This window comes from Bos mutus, chromosome 4 (assembly GCF_027580195.1).
Source record: "Bos mutus isolate GX-2022 chromosome 4, NWIPB_WYAK_1.1, whole genome shotgun sequence".
NCBI classification, from domain to species: domain Eukaryota; kingdom Metazoa; phylum Chordata; class Mammalia; order Artiodactyla; family Bovidae; genus Bos; species Bos mutus.
In genome coordinates, this window is record NC_091620.1 from 13,352,588 (window position 1) to 13,373,436 (window position 20,849).

A 20,849-nucleotide genomic window follows, 5' to 3' on the forward strand; every position below is an offset into this window, starting at 1 on the left:
CCGTGAGATTTCGATCCCAGCATCTCCTGAAAAGAACTACTGCCACGGTCACTGATGACCTCGTGGTGTAAAAATTCAACAAGCTAAATCCCAAGTCTCATACTGTCCAACATGTCTTAGTAGCATAACAGAACAGACCACTTCTCATATCGTTCCTGAAACATACTCTTCCCTTCACCGTCTCAGGTGGTGGGGTTTAGTTGCTCAGTCGTGTCTGACTCTTTGCAACCCCATGGACTGTAGCCCACCAGGTTCCTCTGTCCAAGGAATTCTCTAGGCAAGAATACTGCAGTGAGTAGCCATTCCCTTATCCAGGGAATCTTCTCGACCCAGGGATCAAACCGGAGTTTCCTGCACTGCAGGTGTATTCTTCACCGACTGAGCTACCAGGGACTTCTCAGGATACGCCCTCTATTGGCGCTTTTCCTATCTGATAGGACACACGTTTCAATTTCTTTGCTGCTTACTCCTCATTTTCATAGAAAGCACTCTACATGTATTTTCTGAGTAGGTCATCCAACTCTGACTTCAGGCCCAATAAGCTGACGTCAGCTATTCTAACAATCAAGTGACTCTCCCCAATTTTCCTGGAACCAGTGTCTCCAATACACAATACAATTCCTCACAGAATGAAATAACACCCTTATAAAATACAATGACTCTAAGTCCTGGGACCCACAATACTACTCTTAAATGCATTTTATACATAATATTCCAGTAAGGACACTAGAAAAGACAGCAACAAAACCAATCATCTTGCCTTGAAACAGCAAAATGGTATTTTGACCATTGTAACACACACACACACCAAAAGAAACTGGAGACGGTCTGCAGAAGTACAACCACAAAATTGAAGAGCTCTGAGATATTTCCTATGAGAATGGATTAAGTCTTCTAAAGTTAAATGAGTATTTACATTTAGCACCTATTTAGGGAAGAAAGAGATCGTTTTAATAATATCCCACTGAGTCCTGTAGACCTGAGACTGTATCCAGTTACTGTCGTCTGAGCTTTCAGATTCTAAGTGTAAATAGGTCCTAAATGTGTTAAATCCATTTCCCCCTAAGAGCATTAGCTCCCTGTAGCAGGAATGAGTACATCCAGGTTTGGCAATCTTACTATAAAGCTAACCAATGGACAACCAAGAAGTCTCTAAGTGCATTTCTAATACGCAGTTAGCCTGAAATTTAACATATTCATTCTCAGATAACGGGACATTGAAAAATGGCAGTTTGGTTATTTGTTGGGATTTTCCTAGTAGCAGTTCATGCATATTCATAATCTATTGTATATATCATAGCCTTTTCACTGAGCATACTGTTTTGGAGACTTTTTCCATTTTCCATTGTATCGGACATTTGGAATACATTTTATGTACGGAAAGGATGTCAAAAAGTATCGTTTAGTGTAAATTATGCTTTGTCTTTCCATCGGGCTGATATTTGGTGAATAGATTATAAGACTTGCGATAATACAAAATATCTAGAGTTGAAGATACCTTGCCTGTGAGAAATATTAGGACCTAGACTATCCAGAATGCATCCTCTTTTTAGCTCCGTATCAGCATTCACTAGTAATTTACCTGTGATTTAAAAGCAGATTCAAAGGAGATACTTTTCTGATATTGGCGCCCTCACACTAGAAGAGAGGCATACACACTAGAAGCTTTGAAGACACCATCTTCCAGCCTATTTTCCAGATTCTGTGTCCCTATACTCAAGACTATCGTCAATACTAGGCTTCCCTGGTGGCTCAGTGGTAAAAAAAAATCTGCCTGCCAATGCAGGAGACACGGGTTCCATTCCTGGGTGGGGAAAATTCCCTGGAAAAGGAAATGGCAACCCACTTCCAGTATTCTTGCCTGAGAAATCCCATGGACAGAGAAACCTGGAGGGCTACAGTCTATTGTTGTTCTTCAGTTGCTCATTTGTGTCTGATTCTTTGCAACCTCATGGACTGCAGCACGCCAGACTTCCCTGTTCTTCATCACCTCCTGGAGTTTGCTCAAACTCATGTCCTTTGAGTCGGTGATGCCATTCAATCATTTCATCCTTTGTCATCCCCTTCCCTGATAGCTCAGGTGGTAAAGAATCTGCCCGCAATGCGGGAGACATGGGTTCAATCCCTGGGTTGGGAAGATCCCCTGGAGAAGGGAAAGGCTACCCACTCCAATATTCTGGCCTGAAGAAAAATATAGTCCATGGAGTCGGACAAGAGTCGGACAAGACTGAGCGACTTTCACTTTCTCTTCCTGCCTTCAAACTTTCCCAGCATCGGGGTCTTTTCCAATGAGTTGGCTGTTCGCAACAGGTGGGCAAAGTATTGGAGCTTCAGCTTCAGCATCAGTCCTTCCAATGAATATTCAGGGTTAGTTTCCTTTAGGGCTACAGCCTACAGGGTTACAGAGTCAGACTCGACTTAGCGACTAAACAACAACTATAAAACTACACCAGTAAAAACAAAATGCCCCAGTAAATTTTTGCAGGACCACCTATGCTAGAAATGTGTGTTTTAAAAAAGAACAGTTTGTATTTCAAAATTACTATAAGCTTCTGCTGTGTAAGAAACAGAGCAAATAGGGAAGGGAGGGTAAGTGTGACAAAGTTTTGAGTCTTTCAGGACATATAAAAAGGTACCCTTGCCAAGGTGAGCCATATTCTTGTTCCCAATAAACACATCCTCACTATAGCCCACAGGAAGGAGGTGTGTTCTTCCACTTGGCACACTGACACTTCAAGTTGCTGACACACTTCAAAGCTGCACCATCCACTATAGCTTGCCCCGCTGACCCAGGCCACAGTAAACCACATTCCCTGTCAATCAAGAAAATCGATCATTGCCCAGAAAGCTGGAGATGTAATGGCGTAACCCTAAGGATTCATCATCAAGTCCTGAAAATTTCAGTCCATCACACTGCTTCTGATGTGTTGACAGCTGGACCCACAACAGAACCCACACTTGAAGAGTCAGTTGAAAATGTTTTCTGAAAGCAGAGTCCATATAAGTTTGGCAAGTGCTTCTAAAACAGGGGGCCTATGTATTATCCTAAGGCTATTCCTGCCACCTCAATACGTTTCCAACCACCTTCAGAAGCACAGACTCCCTTTCACGGGCCAGCCATAGAAAGAGGATCAAACAGGCTCAAAAGAGTCCACCCTGGCAGTAAACACTCCCTTTTAACACTTTCTCTAGCCTCCCTGCTTGAGTCTGCGTAGTTGGTGACAGCCATTCGGGGAACAGATGCACAAAGCTTGGTAGGCTTCACTAATAACAAAGCTATGAATAAATAACGACAATATGGAAACTGCTCCTCTTTCTTCTAAAATTCCTTAAAAAGAACTGACTCGAGTCATACCAATATTAATAATCAAAATAAGTCCGAATCAAGCTAAATTGGGACATACTCAAGCCACTGAATTATGTTTTGAGACCTACAATTTGTAAGGAGAAAACAACTGACTTATTTGGAGTTTCAGAGTTTACTAAACACCTTCAACTACCTTCTCAAATTGACACTGATTACATAGCACACAACCAAGGAATCAAAATACTTCTGAACAGAGCTCTTTATGTTTGTTCTTTTGAAAGACGAAAATGCACAGATTTAAACTCAGAAGAACTGTGTACCAGTAACTGATTCTGATTACACACACAGAGGCCTCTATATTCAGAGTCAATCCACAAGGAGGAAATCTCAGAACAGGTGCGCATTTTTATCCCACGGGCACCGTGGGCTTTCAGAGAATTCAAGAGGAACGCCTACAGTCATGAGACCACCATCAAATGATGCACGCTAGGTCAACAGGTAAGCTCTCTGACACAACCTTATCGGCATCAGTCAGGGGCAGGTCCAGGTGAAGAAAACAGAAAAGGTCAGGTTTCTCTTTTTTTTTTTTTTCCTTTTCATAGAAATGACACCTACACAAAATAGCCTATAAGCAAAAATATCCAAGAGTTGTTTCTTCTTAATAGAGAAACAATGAAAACAATATATTAGCAGTGGGCTTTGTTATGTCCCACAGAATGGAACAGCTCCATATTATCTATTGTGGAAAAAACCTCCAAGATAAAAATAAACAGGAAAAGCAAATAAATGGATATATTACACAACCATGTGTGCAAAACTTTTTAAGACAATAAACATGCATTTCTGTAAATGCCAAGAATAGCAAAGAGGTAAACTGTTGGCGGGAGCACAAAACCAGGAGGGAGCATTACGATTTATCTCTTCATTTTTTTATATCTTATGCATTTGGCACCTTGTGCTTGTTAAAAAAGAAAAAAGCAAAATAAATGAGTTTAACTGATCGAAAGAAAAGAACCCTTCCCAGGCAATTTTGTTGTTGTTGTTCATTCGCTAAGTCATGCCCAACTCTTTGTGACCCCGTGGACTGCAGCAGGCCCGGCTTCCCTGTCCATCACCATCTCCCAGAGTTTGCTCAAATACATGTCCACTGAACCAGTGATGCTCTTGAACCATCTCATCCTCTACCCCCTTCTCATTTTGCTTTCAATCTTTCCCAGCATCAGCGTCTTTTCCAGTGAGTCAGCAGTTTGCATCAGATGGCCAAAGTATTGGAGCTTCAGCATCAGTCCTTCCAGTGAATATTCAGGGTTTATTTCCTTTAGGATTGACTCGTTTTTATCTCCTTGCTGTCCAAGGAGCTCTCAAGAGTTTTCTCCAGTACCACAGTTCGAAAGTATCAATTCTTTGGTGCTCAGCCTTCTTTACTATCCAACTCTCACATCTGTACATGACTACTGAAAAAACCATAGCTTTTGACTACACGGACCTTTGTCACCAAAGTGATGTCTCTGCTTCTTAATACACTGTCTAGGTTTGTCATAGCTTTCCTTCCAGGGAGCAAGTGTCTTTTACTTGCAATCCCCATCCAAGGTGATTTTGGAGCTCAAGAAAAAAAATGTCCCCCACCCCAAATAAGACAATGGTCAACAATCTTTAAACACCACACTGGAACGTAAGAAGCACTAAAATAGCAGATTACTGAGGTTTCAGAGTAAGAATTAAAAGCAGGTAATTTGTAGAACACTATCTAGCTTTCTTTCTGAGCCAAATTATCAAATAACTTATGCTAATTAGACTAAGTAGATTGAAAAGTCTTTTACAAAGCTAGGAAAAGTAACTTTCAATAGGGTTCTCAGGACAGCAAAGGGAGACTCGATTTACTAGAGTAGACTCCAAAGAGCAAAATGGCGGGGGCGGGGGAGGTGGGTTCCTCCACTGAAATATGTGGTAGAGGACTCAAAAAATATTTGCTCTTCAAAGCTTAGGGTAAGATTTTTATAAATCAGTGTTAAACTTAAGAATTTACTCATGTCCCAATTCCCAATGCTATTAGTATTTTCCTAGTTCTCTCACACAGAGCATTTCTCTTCATCAGTAGTTACCAGAAATGAACAAGAAAAAGGTGTAACACGTTAAAACCAATTACCTTAGAAAATGAGAATAAAAAGGGGGAAGGAAATTATTAACTTTGCTGCATTTCCTTTTATATTATATAAAGGCTTAAATCAAGTCTGCATAATATTTAAAAGCTTTTTTAAAAGGAGGTAAAAGGGAAAATTTGTGAGCCAAGGTAGTAGATTATATAAGATTAGAAAACTGAGAAATGTGGGCCTAGACCTCAAAATGATGTTTCTATCAGAAAAGAAGAAGCTGGAAAAAGTGGGATGGTTGGGAAGAGGGAGGAAGCAGTACCAGTCAGAAATTACTTAAAGCAATCTGCATTTCTGTTCATTTATTCACAAATTAATATTTGTTTATAGAACTTTACAAAGAATTTTATCAGCATGCATAATGCATTTTTAAGTCAAGAGCTAGAGCACTGAAATTATGAACCACCTGAAATATCAAAGCAGCAAAATTCAATAGGGAAAATGAAGGGGCCTCCTACTTAGAAGAAAGTTGAAGAGAAAGATACTGTTAATTGTCTGGCTCGAATCACATACTGAGATTAATCCTAGAAGAGAGTTATGGAACTACATGTACACAGCATGCGTATGCATAGTATGTGTGTGTGTTTAGAGATGGTATATACATTTACACACAGACTTAAGTATTTAAATAGGGTTATAAAACTATAAAATACCAAAGAAGACATTTATCTAAAGATGGCATAAGGAATTTTCTAGGCAAATGCACAAAACAAGACATCATAGCTGAAAATCATGGTATCATGACCATACTTGAGTTTTGAAGCCAAAGTCATGCTCATTTCTGAACCTCCAGCACCATGGAAAATGCTTGGTACACAGTAGGTGCTCAGTTAACATGGAGCTAATAAATCAATGGCTTAAGAGCAACTCCTGGTTGGGCAGGGAGCTGTATCACAGACTTGGCTTTAAAGGTATCATCTCAGCTACACTGCAGCTCTAGTCCAGGAAGCAAATCTAGACAAGCTCATCTTCTGTAAATCCAACGGGCACTTTTAGTTTTCACGTCTTTGCACATGGTTTTCCCTCCACCCTTTCTGCCATCTAGAATAGTGCAATGATTAAGAACATGGGCTTTGGGATCACACAGACATAATTCAAATCCCAGTACTGTCACTTATTGGCCGTGCGACTTGAAAACTTGAGTAACTGATTTAACATCTGAGCCCACCAGTGTGGACCGCAACAATGAAAGATTCAGTGAGCGATCACACAGCCAAAAACGGTGCCTGACACAGAGCATTAAGTAAATTCTCAGCCAACAGCTTTCTGCCCCCGGCAAGGACCTTCTTATCACTCACAACTTAAGAGGAAATGTTTTCTTTTTCCAACGTCTCTTCCTTTTATCCCATTAATCATTCTCACCTAAAAACCATAATATTTAATTCCTTTTGCTAGTAATAGTTACCTGCTTCTCACTCAACAACAGCTGATACACTTTAAGCATGTATATAGAAAATTTTCTGTTTTCTCTTCAAAATTTCACCTAGGCCCTGGCACAGAGAAGTCATGAAATAACTGTTCCTAACATAAACTTTTAAAACCACCCATTGTGCTGTTCCTTTTATCACTAGAATAGTTACATTAAAAGTAGCCATACACATTTGTACACAAACCTAGCCATCATAATTTTACAGTGTCCGAAATATTTCTTTCCAATTAATTTTTTGATTTACTTTTTTAAAAATGTATTGAGGTACAGTTGGCTTACAATGTTGTATTAGTTTAAGGTGCAAAGCAAACTGATTCAGTTATACAGAGTTGGGGACCAAGTTCATTCAGGTGTTTGGTAAGCTCTTATATGGAAACCTGAACAAACTTTTTGACTATATTTATAATGTATTCTTTTTGAGATTCTTTTCCATTATGGGTTACAACAAAGTTATAGAATACAATTCCCTATGTTATACAGCAGGTCCTCGTTGGTTATCTATTTTATACATAATAGTCTGTATATATTAATCCCAAACTCTTAATGAACCCCCTTCCCACCGCTTTCTCATTTGGTAACTATTGTTTGTTTCCTATATCTGTGAGCCTATTTCTTCCCAACTAATCTATAAGACTTTCGGTGTCTTAAAAACTTGCTTCTAATGTCACCATACCCTGTATAAACAGAAACACAATCTTAGAACTTTTTTTTTTAATGTAAAGAACAAATCAGGGCAGGCTCACTATGGGTGCCCTTCACTTAATGAGGCATATGGTCCAGTTCTAAACCAGCTACAAACTGAATTCCACTTCGATAGCACTAGAAAGTCACAGACTGAGTCCATGAAGAGGAAAAGAGTGAGTACTATTATTTCTAACCTCACCATCAAAAAGGCAATATCAAAACTCAAGGCCCAGTGAAGACAGTTAAGATTTAAATGGTTCACTGTTGCCAGAGGTTGAGATAAGACTATACTCCCTCATCCTTGAGTCCACTGTTTCGCTGCAGATTAGCTCAAAGTAGGAGAGTTGGTGCCATGTCCACAGTCCTCTGTGACCCCAATATTAATACAGAACAATCAACAGCTGTCAAAGTACAGCACACATGTAAAAAGCTGGAAGAAACCTGAAGAACAACCAAACCATCACCAGGGTTTCCTTATTTCCACCACCCAGCATATGACGAATCCTGACACATTAGTTGAATCAAGTGAAATGAAACTAATCCTCATGCCCTTACAACTGACCTTTGTACCAAGCAATTACATGAGACTGAAGCAAAACAACTCATTTCTCAGTAGGCATCAGTGTTAATTTTAGCTACAAATCCTTTTGCAGGGCAATGTGTACTGTTTCTCATAAATATGTCTTATAATTCAAACTTTTCAAACACAATAAGTTTATTCAAAATTTTTAGGAATAGGCATGACTAATCAACTCCACTTACAACTCTCTTACTGTGTTTATTTGTAAGTTATGTCTAATATTATGAAAGCAGTTAGATAATCTGATGGGTGCCCAGATCCTCTGAAAAATCAGTCCTCCAACTTCCAGACATTGGGCACTTGACAACTTCCTTCCTTAAAGACTTTGGTAGATACATACATCTACCAAAATGGAAATGCAGGAAAGGAAACTAAATGGAAACCAAATTTTCACTGTGTTCCTTGATGATTTCTTAAATCTTTTTAGAAGGTATAACATGACCACATTTCACTGACTTAAAAGTGAACATTTTTGCACATTTTAGCCTTTCTAAACTGCAATTTAGGATGCATTCAGGATGTATTTTATAATCAGTGGTATCTTAACACTGTGTCAGTTCTTCTTTTTCCCCTTTTTAACGGCATGTCTAAAAAATCGTGCATCTTACAATTAGTGGCTGCAATTAAAACCAGTATTTAAGCTACCCTTCCTATTAGTTTATACCAAGGTCACGAAAATTTGTGAGTTGCCTCTAGTTTATAAATAAATCAATTAAAGCTTATGGAATTAGATGCCAGGATAAGAGACACTAGAGTATTAATAGAGAATGATCAACCTGTTCTCTGCTTTTCTAACAGAAACGAATGTTTACATTTAAAAGCCATTATTTCCCGGGGATGCCAGGAAAGAGCTGAAGATATTAAGATGGTGATTCATGTTTTGTGGCCAAAGAGGGAAAATAAGTCCCCAAATAGCACAAGAACAATAGATTAAACCAACCAAACCCAATGTGCTAAGTACAATGAGATCTCATAGGAGGGAAAACACGCATCCCCCAGGGGAACAGGGTGGTCACAGAAGATGCACTCCAGCTGTCAGAAGGTGGGTATGAATGCCCAGGGCAGAAGAGATAGGGCATTCCAGGCAGAGAAAATACCAAATGCCAAAGGGGGTCAAGGAAATGGCAACACACTCCAATTTTCTTGCCTGGAAAATGACATGGATAGAGGAGCCTGGCAGGCTACAGTCCACAGAGTCACAAAGAGTTGGAAAGAACTGAAGTGACTTAGCACTCAAAGACAGTCAAACACACAAAAAAGGTTGCTGACACTGTGAATGGGGAAAGACGTGTTAAACAAGGAGGTTGTGAGACTGGGGTGGCTCTAAGGCCTTTACATAAGCAAATGCAAATCTAAGCCAGAGTCAAGTACAAGGGTACCCTCAAATGAGAAAATTAAACATAAGAACAACCAATCACAAACACCCAACTGGACTTTTCGCAAATAAGACAACCACACAAGCAATACCAATCGATCATTTCCTTGTGTTGCTTCTCTATGTCCCCTATTAAAGCTCTTCCCCCAGCACCTGGCAACTGACTGCTCCTAACAACCGATCAGAGGCTGCCTGAGCCCAAGAGCTGTATGCTCAAATGAACTCTTAAAAATTTTAATGTGCCTCAGTTTATCTTTTAACAGAGGTTAACAGTGGTAGAAAAACCTAGAGAGAGAAGTGGCAGCCCCAAAATAAAATATATTTTCGGCCATTTTAAGTAATAATGATCATCATCTTCCCTTCTCTGATCATTTCAGCTAGAGATTCCAAAGACTCAAATAATTGCTTTTTTTTTTTTTTAATCTCCAGTCTGATATGGCTATTATTGGCCTTATTGCTTAAGAGAAAAATCAAGGTGTTCCAGATAGCTGTAAGTTTGTGAATGTCTTCTTTAGACTTGACATGCTGAAGTTAAAATGAAATTTTTTTAACATTATTTTTTGCTAATCAACTAATAATGGTCTTCACCATTATAATTCAGCAGGTAGGGTTTCTAAAATTACAGACCTCTCTAACAAGCTAAAAGGAACTTGTGAGTAAGATTATGAATGAAATCTAAAGAAGACAGATGAAATCTGCTCCCAAGTATAAAAGCCAAAGAATTTATCCCATTAGCATCTGAATAGTAAGTGCCAACGCAGCAAGCTGTCATCTGAAACTCTTGGCACTTCCTCCTCTGAGCCCTGATGAAGCAGGAGTCATTGTAAGGATGTGTGAGGAGATAATTAGAACTCTCCTTTCCCCCAAGTATTGACAGCCGAAAGAGAATAACAAGGTGCCATGATTTTATTATGCAGCAAGTTCTACTGTTACATAAGCTGAGTTATAAGAACTTCTTAGACAACACAGTAACATCTACTAGCTGCTTATTATATGTATCAGGCACTGAATATTCTCCCCCACTAGGAAAGATGCTCATGGAGGACATGAGCTTTGTCTTACTCACTGCTGGGACCAGGCACAGAGGCGCTCACTAAACACAAGCATAAAAAACACAAGAAATTGAAGTACCATATATCCACTATTTCATTTAACCCCTAGGAGAACAGAATTTTCCACCCCAACCTATGAATTATTTTAAGCTGTTTATTCTCTAAGAAACAGCAGACAGGGGAAGAACTCCAAAAACCAAGCAGGACTTAACCCTTCTGAAGAAACATTGACATTGATAAGGAAAACCTCCATTTGTAAGGGCTTCCCTTGTGGCTCAGCCAGTAACTAATCCACCTGCAATGCAGCAGACCTGGGTTCGATCCCTGGGTTGGGAAGATCCCCTGGACAAAGGAAAGGCTACCCACTCCAGTATTCTGACCTGGAGAATTCCACAGACTGTATAGTCCATAGTTGCAAAGAGTCAGACACGACTGAGCAACTTCCACTTTCCACGTATTAGGTTGTCTTCCCTAGAGGTATCAAGAAGAGGAAAAACCCCAACTGATAAAGATGGCGAAGGCAATGACCTAAATCCACACTAACAGCTTCACCTGTGTTTACTGTGTTTAACCTGGGAACCTCTCATAACCTACTCTCCACCCTCAACATCTTTTGTTTTCAGTAGAGGACGATGTTTAAGATGAGGGCTTCAACTATGTCCATGAGTTTTCCTGGATCTCTGCCATGTACACATGTTCTTAAGTTTCTGTGTGCTTTTCTTTTCTATTAAACTTTTGTTAATCTGTCTCATGCCGACTGAATTCTTAGGTCAGCCAGAACCTACAATCACAGAGGAAAATCTCTTCCTTCCAGACAGCTGCAAATTATGGCTAGAAATCCTGTATTACTTTTTCCATTTTGCTCAAGGGAAAACTAAGGCTTGAGAAGCAAATGACTGACCTAATGGCAGAACAAAGCCAGACTCTCCCACCCAGGCCTCCGTGCTTAACCTACTTCCATATCTATGTACGTTTCCTCCTGTGTACTATATCAAATCTTCATGCAAATCTCAGCAAGTTTGAGACCTGGAGTTTGATATAGGAAAAACTCAGAAAAGGCTAAGTGGGAGATTCTCAGTAACCCATTGACAGCCACTGAGCTTCCAGCAGAATCACAGGCTGCCTAATGAACCTTCAAAGAAGCAGAAAACAGATGAGAAAACTGAAGGAACCTCAAGGATAAAGGGCATTTTAGCGTCCTGTTTTGTCACAATCTTAAGTTCTCCTGTTTACCAAAGTAAAGCTTCTTCTTTATACTGGTACTTTTCCTTCTCAGTTCAGTTCAGTTCAGTCGCTCAGTCGTGTCCAACTCTTTGCGACCCCATGAATCGCAGCACGCCAGGCCTCCCTGTCCATCACCAACTCCCGGAGTTCACTCAAACTTATGTCCATCGAGTCGGTGATGCCATCCAGCCATCTCATCCTCTGTCATCCCCTTCTCCTCCTGCCCCCAATCCCTCCCAGCATCAGAGTCTTTTCCAATGAGTCAACTCTTCGCATGAGGTGGCCAAAGTACTGGAGTTTCAGCTTTAGCATCATTCCTTCCAAAGAAATCCCAGGGCTGATCTCCTTCAGAGTGGACTGGTTGGATCTCCTTGCAGTCCAAGGGACTCTGAAAAGTCTTCTTCAACAACTCAGTTCAAAAGCATCAATTCTTCGGCGCTCAGCTTTCTTCACAGTCCAACTCTCACATCCATACGTGACCACTGGAAAAACCATAGCCTTGACTAGACGGACCTTTGTTGGCAAAGTAATGTCTCTGTTTTTCAATATGCTATCTAGGTTGGTCATAACTTTTCCTGCAAGGAGTAAGTGTCTTTTAATTTAATGGCTGCAGTCACCATCTGCAGTGATTTTGGAGCCCAGAAAAATAAAGTCTGACACTGTTTCCACTGTTTCCCCATCTATTTGCCATACAGTTATGGGACCAGATGCCATGATCTTAGTTTTCTGAGTGTTGACCTTTAAGCCAACTTTTTCACTCTCCTCTTTCACTTACATCAAGAGGCTTTTGAGTTCCTCTTCACTTTCTGCCATAAGGGTGGTGTCATCTGCATATCTGAGGTTATTGATATTTCTCCCGGCAATCTTGATTCCAGCTTGTGCTTCTTCCAGCCCAGCGTTTTTCATGATGTACTCTGCATAGAAGTTAAAATAAGCAGGATGACAATATAGAGCCTTGACATACTCCTTTTCCTATTTGGAACCAGTCTGTTGTTCCATGTCCAGTTCTAACTGTTGCTTCCTGACCTGCATACAGGTTTCTCAAGAGCCAGGTCAGGAAGTGCTGCACTCAATATGCCAGCAAATTTGGAAAACTCAGCAGTGGCCACAAGACTGGAAAAGGTCAGTTTTCATTCCAATCCCAAAGAAAGGCAATGCCAAAGAATGCTCAAACTACCACACAATTTGCACTCATCTCACAGGCTAGTAAAGTAATGCTCAAAATTCTCCAAGCCAGGCTTCAGCAGTACTTGAACCATGAACTTCCAGATGTTCAAGCTGGTTTTAGAAAAGGCAGAGGAACCAGAGATCAAATTGCCAACATCCGCTGGATCATCGAAAAAGCAAGAGTTCCAGAAAAACATCTATTTCTGCTTTATTGACTATGCCAAAACCTTTGACTGTGTGGATCACAATAAACTGTGGAAAATTCTTCATGAGATGGGAATACCAGACCACCTGACCTGCCTCTTGAGAAACTTTTCCTTCTATCAACCTTCTAAAATTGCTTCCAAAATTATATAAAATGAATATACTGTTTTGATTTTTTTCAGTAGTATTTCATCAAATCTAAGCCAGAGTTTACCATAATGACCCAAAGAATGATACAATTAGGTCATGAATAACCACCTGGCTTACTGTGAGTGCAAGTGTTACCCCAATTTTATGAAGGCAACATAATGAGACAGCAAAGTTAAGTCTCTGAGAACCCATAGAAAAAGAGAGAACCCACCAGAGGCTGAGCAAGAGTGAACGCTTCTCAAGAACAGAGGATTTTAAGCTTGTTTCAAACAGCCTTATACAGAATGAAGGGAAAAGCACCAGCTCAATAAATATCAATTAAAAATACATAGAATAACTACTGATTTGCTTCAAAATTCTGTGTATGAGGATGACTTCTTTTTAAAAAAAGTTAATCTAATATAGTATCCAAAATTTCTCAACAAAAGGGTGCTTTAAATCATTTTTTTTTTTTTTTAAAGTAAAGGACCAGATAAACCAGAAAAATGGGTCATTCCTAAATCCTGGGTATGTTAATATTTCACAAGAAACTACATTTTTTTTGCAATTTAAAGAGAAAAATTTTATTGCAATATAAAACGCACTTATAAAATGTCCACAGAAGGCATGTAATTCTTCACTGCTATATAATTTACTGGGAATACTTTATTCACTTTCTATTGTTATGACATCACCCAAAACATAAACAATGAGTTATACTCTATAACAAATGCATCACTGATTTTCAACAATCATTGGTTTAATAATTAAAGATTATATAATCACATCTATATTCTGGAATGTTCACTTGCATGCAGTGTAATAGAGTTTAAGAGTATAATTGCACATGGATGGTATAGAAAAACATTCACTACTAAATTATTTTATACCATATGACAGGTTAACATTCTTCCCGGCTGAAAAGAAGAGCGTCAGCAGCTTGGTCTCTAGTCAACAGTTCCAGGATTCTCGATGCAGTAGTGTGTATGTGTTTGTGTCTGTGCACCCACCGAAAAACTTAACTCTTTCATAAAAAAGTGCAACATTACCGTACTTATTTTGCATGTTTAAATATGCAAATATGATTATTTGTAAACAAAACCCCACACAAATACTCTTAATTCTAGGAAAAAAACAAAATCTGTCAACTCATAATTATTCTAACATGCTTTAGTTGAACACACATTGGATTTCTGAAAGGTGCATATATTACCTTAGATAATAAAGTGTAAAAATGACTTTCTTATTTCATACTATGAAATGTGCATGTCTGGTATTTCCTTTATGCAAGTTTAGATCAAGAAATTCTAAATCCTGGATCCCCACAATTCACTTAGAAAAGTCCTCAAAATTATGGCTCTTGCAGCAGGTTTATCAGATTACACATGATGAAGTGTTCTAGCTCCCTCTATTTCAAGTATTGAAGAAAATGAGGCTCAAAATCTCTGGAGGCTGTAACTAAAAATGTAAAGCTTTAGGAAACAGTTAAATGTGTTTTGAAATATGATATAAACTGAAACATATTCTTAATCTGTGTTAGGCTGATGAGTACCAGGACTTTAAAATAATTTTATTAAATCTGGACATTCATTCAAAAGTGATAAAGAACACAATTTGCCTATTAGTGTATGGTTTTTGACAAATCAATCGTGATGTTTAAAATGTTTTCAATATTGTTGACAACGGTTTTGTTTTCTTTCGAATATTAACTTGATATTCAATTAAACATAAATATTTTGCCTCACACTACATATAATGAAATGAATTACTTTTGAAATGGAAAAAATTTTATAGCACTAGAATGAGAATTTAATAAAGGTATTTAAACATGTCTTTCAACATCATCAGAAGTCCTATAGTATAGAAAATATCTAGTACCCTTAAGGCTTCAGAGTGAGCTGATCTTCTGCAACTTTAAAGCCATTTAAAAAACCAGAAAGTCAAATAGAAAAGACTGCTGCAATAAAGCACCATCTAAACATTGCAGATATGATCCCACGGTCTGAGTGAGCACTGCTCTTCAGAGCAAGCAACTTTCCACTTTTTCCTAGGCACATGAAGTTTTCAGCTTAGAAAATAACCTAACCTGGTCCTTAACGTATTCATTAAGTGGAATGAATATTTTAAGGTCTTTCTCCCTTAAAAAAAAAAAAAAAAGATGTATCATCAAACAGTAATAAGACTTGTATCTTACTTTTGGACATTAGCCTTTTCTGGAATTGGCCCAACTGTATAAAATTTTAAGAATTATATGAAAACTGTGGAATAATCACTCTATGAAAACTGTGATGAAATTAAACATCATTATATTGAATTCTTTTCTAGATTTAACTCAGAAATCATAAGTCTTCTTTAACATTAATTTTATAAACATACAGAAGTGAAAAGTGCTAATTTTCAAAAAGTACAATTTTCCCCTCTACTCTGTATCAACATGGAATGATTTCAGTTCTCCTGTACTAAAAGCTGGACTCTTAAAAAACTAGTATTATAATAACTTTATTCAGTAGTAGCTTCAGTTTCAGCTGGACCCCTAATTATTCTTCGAATTCCTCTTTTTCCTGAAGGGCCTTTTGGTTTTGCAAAACTTTGTTTATGTGCATGCTGCTTGGGATGTACTTCTTCATAAAGGAAGTCTGCAGTCAACTCATCCCCATTGTCTATCTCGATCTTTCTAATGATGTCCATTTGTAGTTGTCTTTCTACAATCTCTAGCAGAGGGCTCTTGCAGCTAGAATACAGCATTTGTTCTCTTATACTGCATGTGTATCCAGGCATTGAATAAATAAAAACTATAGACTCCAAATAGTCTCCTTCATGAGAATGTTTATACAGAAAGAAATGATAACGTGCTGCATCTTTGGGAATCCTCTTTGGCAAATCTTTTAGTTCTGTATTTATTGTGTTGGCCAAAATTATGATTTCATTTTTTATATCTATTTCCAATTGTACATAGTTCAGCTGTCTGTTATTCAATTTTTCCAAAGCTTGAAAAGCTTCTTGAGAAATAGGAAATGCTACTCCTTGTAGTGTTTGATGCTTAGCGTCCACACTCACGTCAGTTTGTACCTCATTAATTTTAATCTGTCTTAATTCTTCTTCAGCTGCAGTCAGTGGGGCAGGAGAAGACTGTGACAGCAAATATTTTTTATACCCATGTAATGATACATCTTCCTTTACTGTTCCAAACATTTCGTCTTTAATGTGGCCACCTCCAAACTCCTTTTTCAGAGTTGCTCTTGTTGCTGCATACAACATTTTCTGATGAACATGAGAATGATCAGGAGACCACGCAATGAATATCCATTCATATCCCTGGGCATTCTGAGAATCTAACCTGAATAATACATAGCACGGTTGTTTGTCCTCCAACAGGGGTAAAACAAAGGAATCATAATCCTGATCCCAGGAATCTGAAGGCTTCCTACATGACCCAATCACAAGTTTCTCATTTTCAATAGATATCTTCAGAAGTCTGTATTTTCCATTTCTTGCTCTGGCAAAGATATCTTTAACGTCTTCACTTGCTTGGATGCCGGTCTGGTGGGACATGGCGGCGGCCGCGGGCTCCCGGCTCCAGCGCTGAGTGCCTACATTTTTTTTTTAATAAAGAAAATGCTAAAGAATGCATGGGAGATACCAATTACTTCATACATACATATGACTTGGTGCACAGGGGCCGAACAAATGCTGAAAGGTTTCCAAGAAAACAAAAACAGTTGTACTTGCATAGACCATTGAGCAGACATTCACTGTAAGTAACAGCAGTTACTATGGTTACTGTGGGTTTCCATATTAGTTAATTTACACACTACTCTATGCCACTACATAGCCAATTACTCTCAATGCACATTGTTATCTAAAATAAGCAATGAACAGAACATATCAGCTAATACAAAGCTCAAGATAAAACCTGATTTTCTTCAAATACAAAAAAACCACTATATGTATTTCTGAAACAGAGCAGGGCCCTATGGTCCTCACCATGTACTCTGCCTACTTTTTGTCTGTGGACAACTTTAGTCAAAGAGTAAGTTTAATCAGAGAAGTGAGAAATGCTGAAACAAAGGAAAACAGCCAAAGGAGACTAAATAATAATAATGCAGTCATTTAATGGCAACCCACTCCAGTGTTCTTGCCTGGAGAATCCCATGGATGGAGAAGCCTGGTGGGCTGCAGTCCATGGGGTCGCACAGAGTCGGACACGACTGAAGCGACTTAGTAGTAGTAGTTAGCATAGTCAAAGACATCGAGTTCCTTCTCAAGGGCTCTAGATAATATCCTGAGCCATATTCTGTGAGCTGTCTTAGAGATACTAAAATCCCAGGTGGAGACATTAACTATTTGATGACCAGATTGTACCCAGGACATGAGCTGCCACAATTCCAAGAACTGGCCTCAGAGAAATGGGAACAAGTGGACCCTGGAAGTGAAGATTAACTGTACCTGAAACAACCAAAATTCTGAAAGAGATGGGAATACCAGAACACTTGACCTGCCTCTTGAGAAACCTATATGCAGGTCAGGAAGCAACAGTTAGAACTGGACATGGAACAACAGACTGGTTCCAAATAGGAAAAGGAGTACGTCAAGGCTGTATATTGTCACCCTGCTTATTTAACTTATATGCAGAGTACATCATGAGAAACGCTGGGCTGGAAGAAGCACAAGCTAGAATCAAGATTGCCGGGAGAAATACCAATAACCTCAGATATGCAGATGACACCACCCTTATGGCAGAAAGTGAAAAGGACTGAAAAGCCTCTTGATGAAGGTGAAAGAGGAGAGTGAAAAAGTTGGATTAAAGCTCAACATTCAGAAAACTAAGATCATGGCATCTGGTCCCATCCCTTCATGGGAAATAGATGGAGAAACAGTGGAATCAGTGTCAGACTTTATTTCTGGGGGCTCCAAAATCACTGCAGATGGTGACTACAGCCATTAAATTAAAAGACGCTTACTCCTTGGAAGAAAAGTTATGACCAACCTAGGTAGCATATTGAAAAGCAGAGACATTATTTGCCAACAAAGGTCCGTCTAGTCAAGGCTATGGTTTTTCCAGTGGTCATGTATGGATGTGAGAGTTGGACTGTGAAGAAAACTGAGTGCCGAAGAATTGATGCTTTTGAACTGTGGTGTTGGAGAAGACTCTTGAGAGTCCCTTGGACTGCAAGGAGATCCAACCAGTCCATTCTGAAGGAGATCAGCCCTGGGATTTCTTTGGAAGGAATGATGCTAAAGCTGAAACTCCAGTACTTTGGCCAACTCATGTGAAGAGTTGACTCATTGGAAAAGACTCTGATGCTGGGAGGGATTGGGGGCAGGAGGAGAAGGGGACGACAGAGGATGAGATGGCTGGATGCCATCACTGACTTGATGGACATGATGGTTGTGAGTCTGAGTTAACTCCGGGAGTTGGTGATGGACAGGGAGGCCTGGTGTGCTGCAATTCATGGGGTCGCAAAGAGTCGGACACAACAGAGTGACGACTGAACTGAACTGAAAACAACCAAGATGATGCTGGTCAGACCACTGATGACCAATCTGAAGATGACCATTAGAGATAACTGTGTTGCTTCTGCATGTAGCCCCTTCCATCTGCCTATACAAGCTCCGGCCCCACTGGTTACCGTGGGTGGGGGTTGGGGTGGCCTTTGAACAGATGTCTACCACCCTCCGCACTAGTTGCCAATATCTGAAATAAAGGAAACTTTCCTAGGCACCAACCTGGCTTGTTTACCGGCTTTTGGGAGGAAAGCAGCTGGAACCCCCAAACTCTTTCAGAAATGTGTGTGTGTGTTGCTTTAAACCAAAAGAGACCTACAAGAACTTGAAGGTATCCAAGCAAGCAAGAAAATAAAAATAGTCTCCTGATGCAAATGGTGCGCCAACTGTGACAAACAATCTCTTATGGACTGAACTCTACTCAGACTATCCTCAACTCTTTTTCAAGTACATCTAACTTACGGGCTTCTGTGGCCATCTCTGCATTGTCCAGTTTTAGCATGAATCCTGCTAAGTCCATTTAACCAACCCCACCCCCACACCCTGCTCAGTATCTGATGGGGCTCCTCCTCCTCCACCATCCCCCTGGTGATAAAGGGTCACTCTGGCCAACCTTCGGCAAGAATCCTGTCAGGTCGGTTTAGCCAGAATCCCCCCATTGCCCTCTGATATTTCTTCTTCGTAATTTTCCATCCACAGACCCCTAACCTGCTCCTCGGCCATAAATTCCCACTTGTCCATTGAGTTCAATTTCTCTCCCATTGAAGTAGTCCTACACCTATTACTGTGACCTCTCCCTAAAGTCTTTCTTACTGCACTTTAACAAGTGTTACTGAATGATTTAACAGTTTGAGTATTTTTTTTTGACACCTACTACTAGGTAACAGGGAGAAAGTGAAAATAAAACACCTGTTATAGCGGCATGGTTAGACACGCAAGGACTTCCTTCTTTTTCTGTACAATTTTTATAGAAGAAGCAAAAAGATTAGCAGACAAAGAATCAAGCACAAGGAAACACAAAAGTTCAAGGTCAGGAATTTTAACAAGGTAATTATGACTCAAAAATTGACAAATAGCTATACAAGATCTTGATAAAGCTACATATAACAGAAGTTCAAATGAGTCCCAAAAAGTTGGGGTAACATTCTGTGACAGAGAGTTAAGACATGTAATGATTATGCTTAATGGCAGGAAAAAAAAAAAAACACTAATAATTGAACAGAAAGAAAAACTGGGCTCATCCCCAGGTTAAATATACTGTATCTCACTATCACAGGGCAGACCAGGGAGAAAGGGAAGGAAACATCAGAACTGATAAACATGTATATTAGGAGCCATAAAACGAGTAAACACAAACCTATTTATCTTTGACTACTGAATGAGAAAATCTCAGAGACAAATGAACTGAGTCTAACCACAAACCTTAATAGATTCACCTATTACAGCTATCCTACACTTTGTCATCAGTACCCATTTGTACAGCAAGGTGAAGCAGACACAGATAAAATACTGGACTTGGGTTCCAACTCTTCCATAATTAATGAACACAGGCTCCATAAAACCTGGAGACACCTTTATCTGCAGTACTCAATCAATAATAAATGCCCTTCCTAAGTTACTGACAAAACCTTTAAAAATAATAATAATAGTAAATGCTCTTTAGGTATCTCTCTTTCTCTCTCTTCAGTCGCTAAGTCGTGTCTGACGCTTGAGACCCCATGGACTATAGCCTTCCAGGCTCCTCTGTCCAGGGGATTCTCCAGGCAAGAATACTGGAGTGGGTTGCCATTTCCTTCTCCAGGAGATCTTCCCGACCCAGGAATTGAACCCGGGTCTCCTGCATTGCAGGCAGATTCTTTACCACTAAGCTATGAGGGAAGCCCATTTAGGACATCTATAAGCTTTATCAAAGTCAGTTTCTGAGTCTCAACTTTCTCAACATCTTTTATAGTGCTTGGCAATTTTAATGAGCTTGACATAAAGGTACTGGAGATAGAACATTGTACCTGTGCTCAGACATTCCCGAGTCTAGCAGGAGGCAGA

General features: G+C 39.4%; 1 protein-coding gene and 1 pseudogene across 6 annotated transcripts in view; both read right to left on the minus strand.

The window, feature by feature from the left end:
• The window catches only part of TPK1 (thiamin pyrophosphokinase 1), a 393,770-nt gene that overhangs the window by 319,100 nt on the left and 53,821 nt on the right, over positions 1–20,849 (minus strand). The window lies entirely within an intron of this gene.
• Positions 13,976–16,885, minus strand: LOC138987593 (twinfilin-1 pseudogene; annotated as a pseudogene).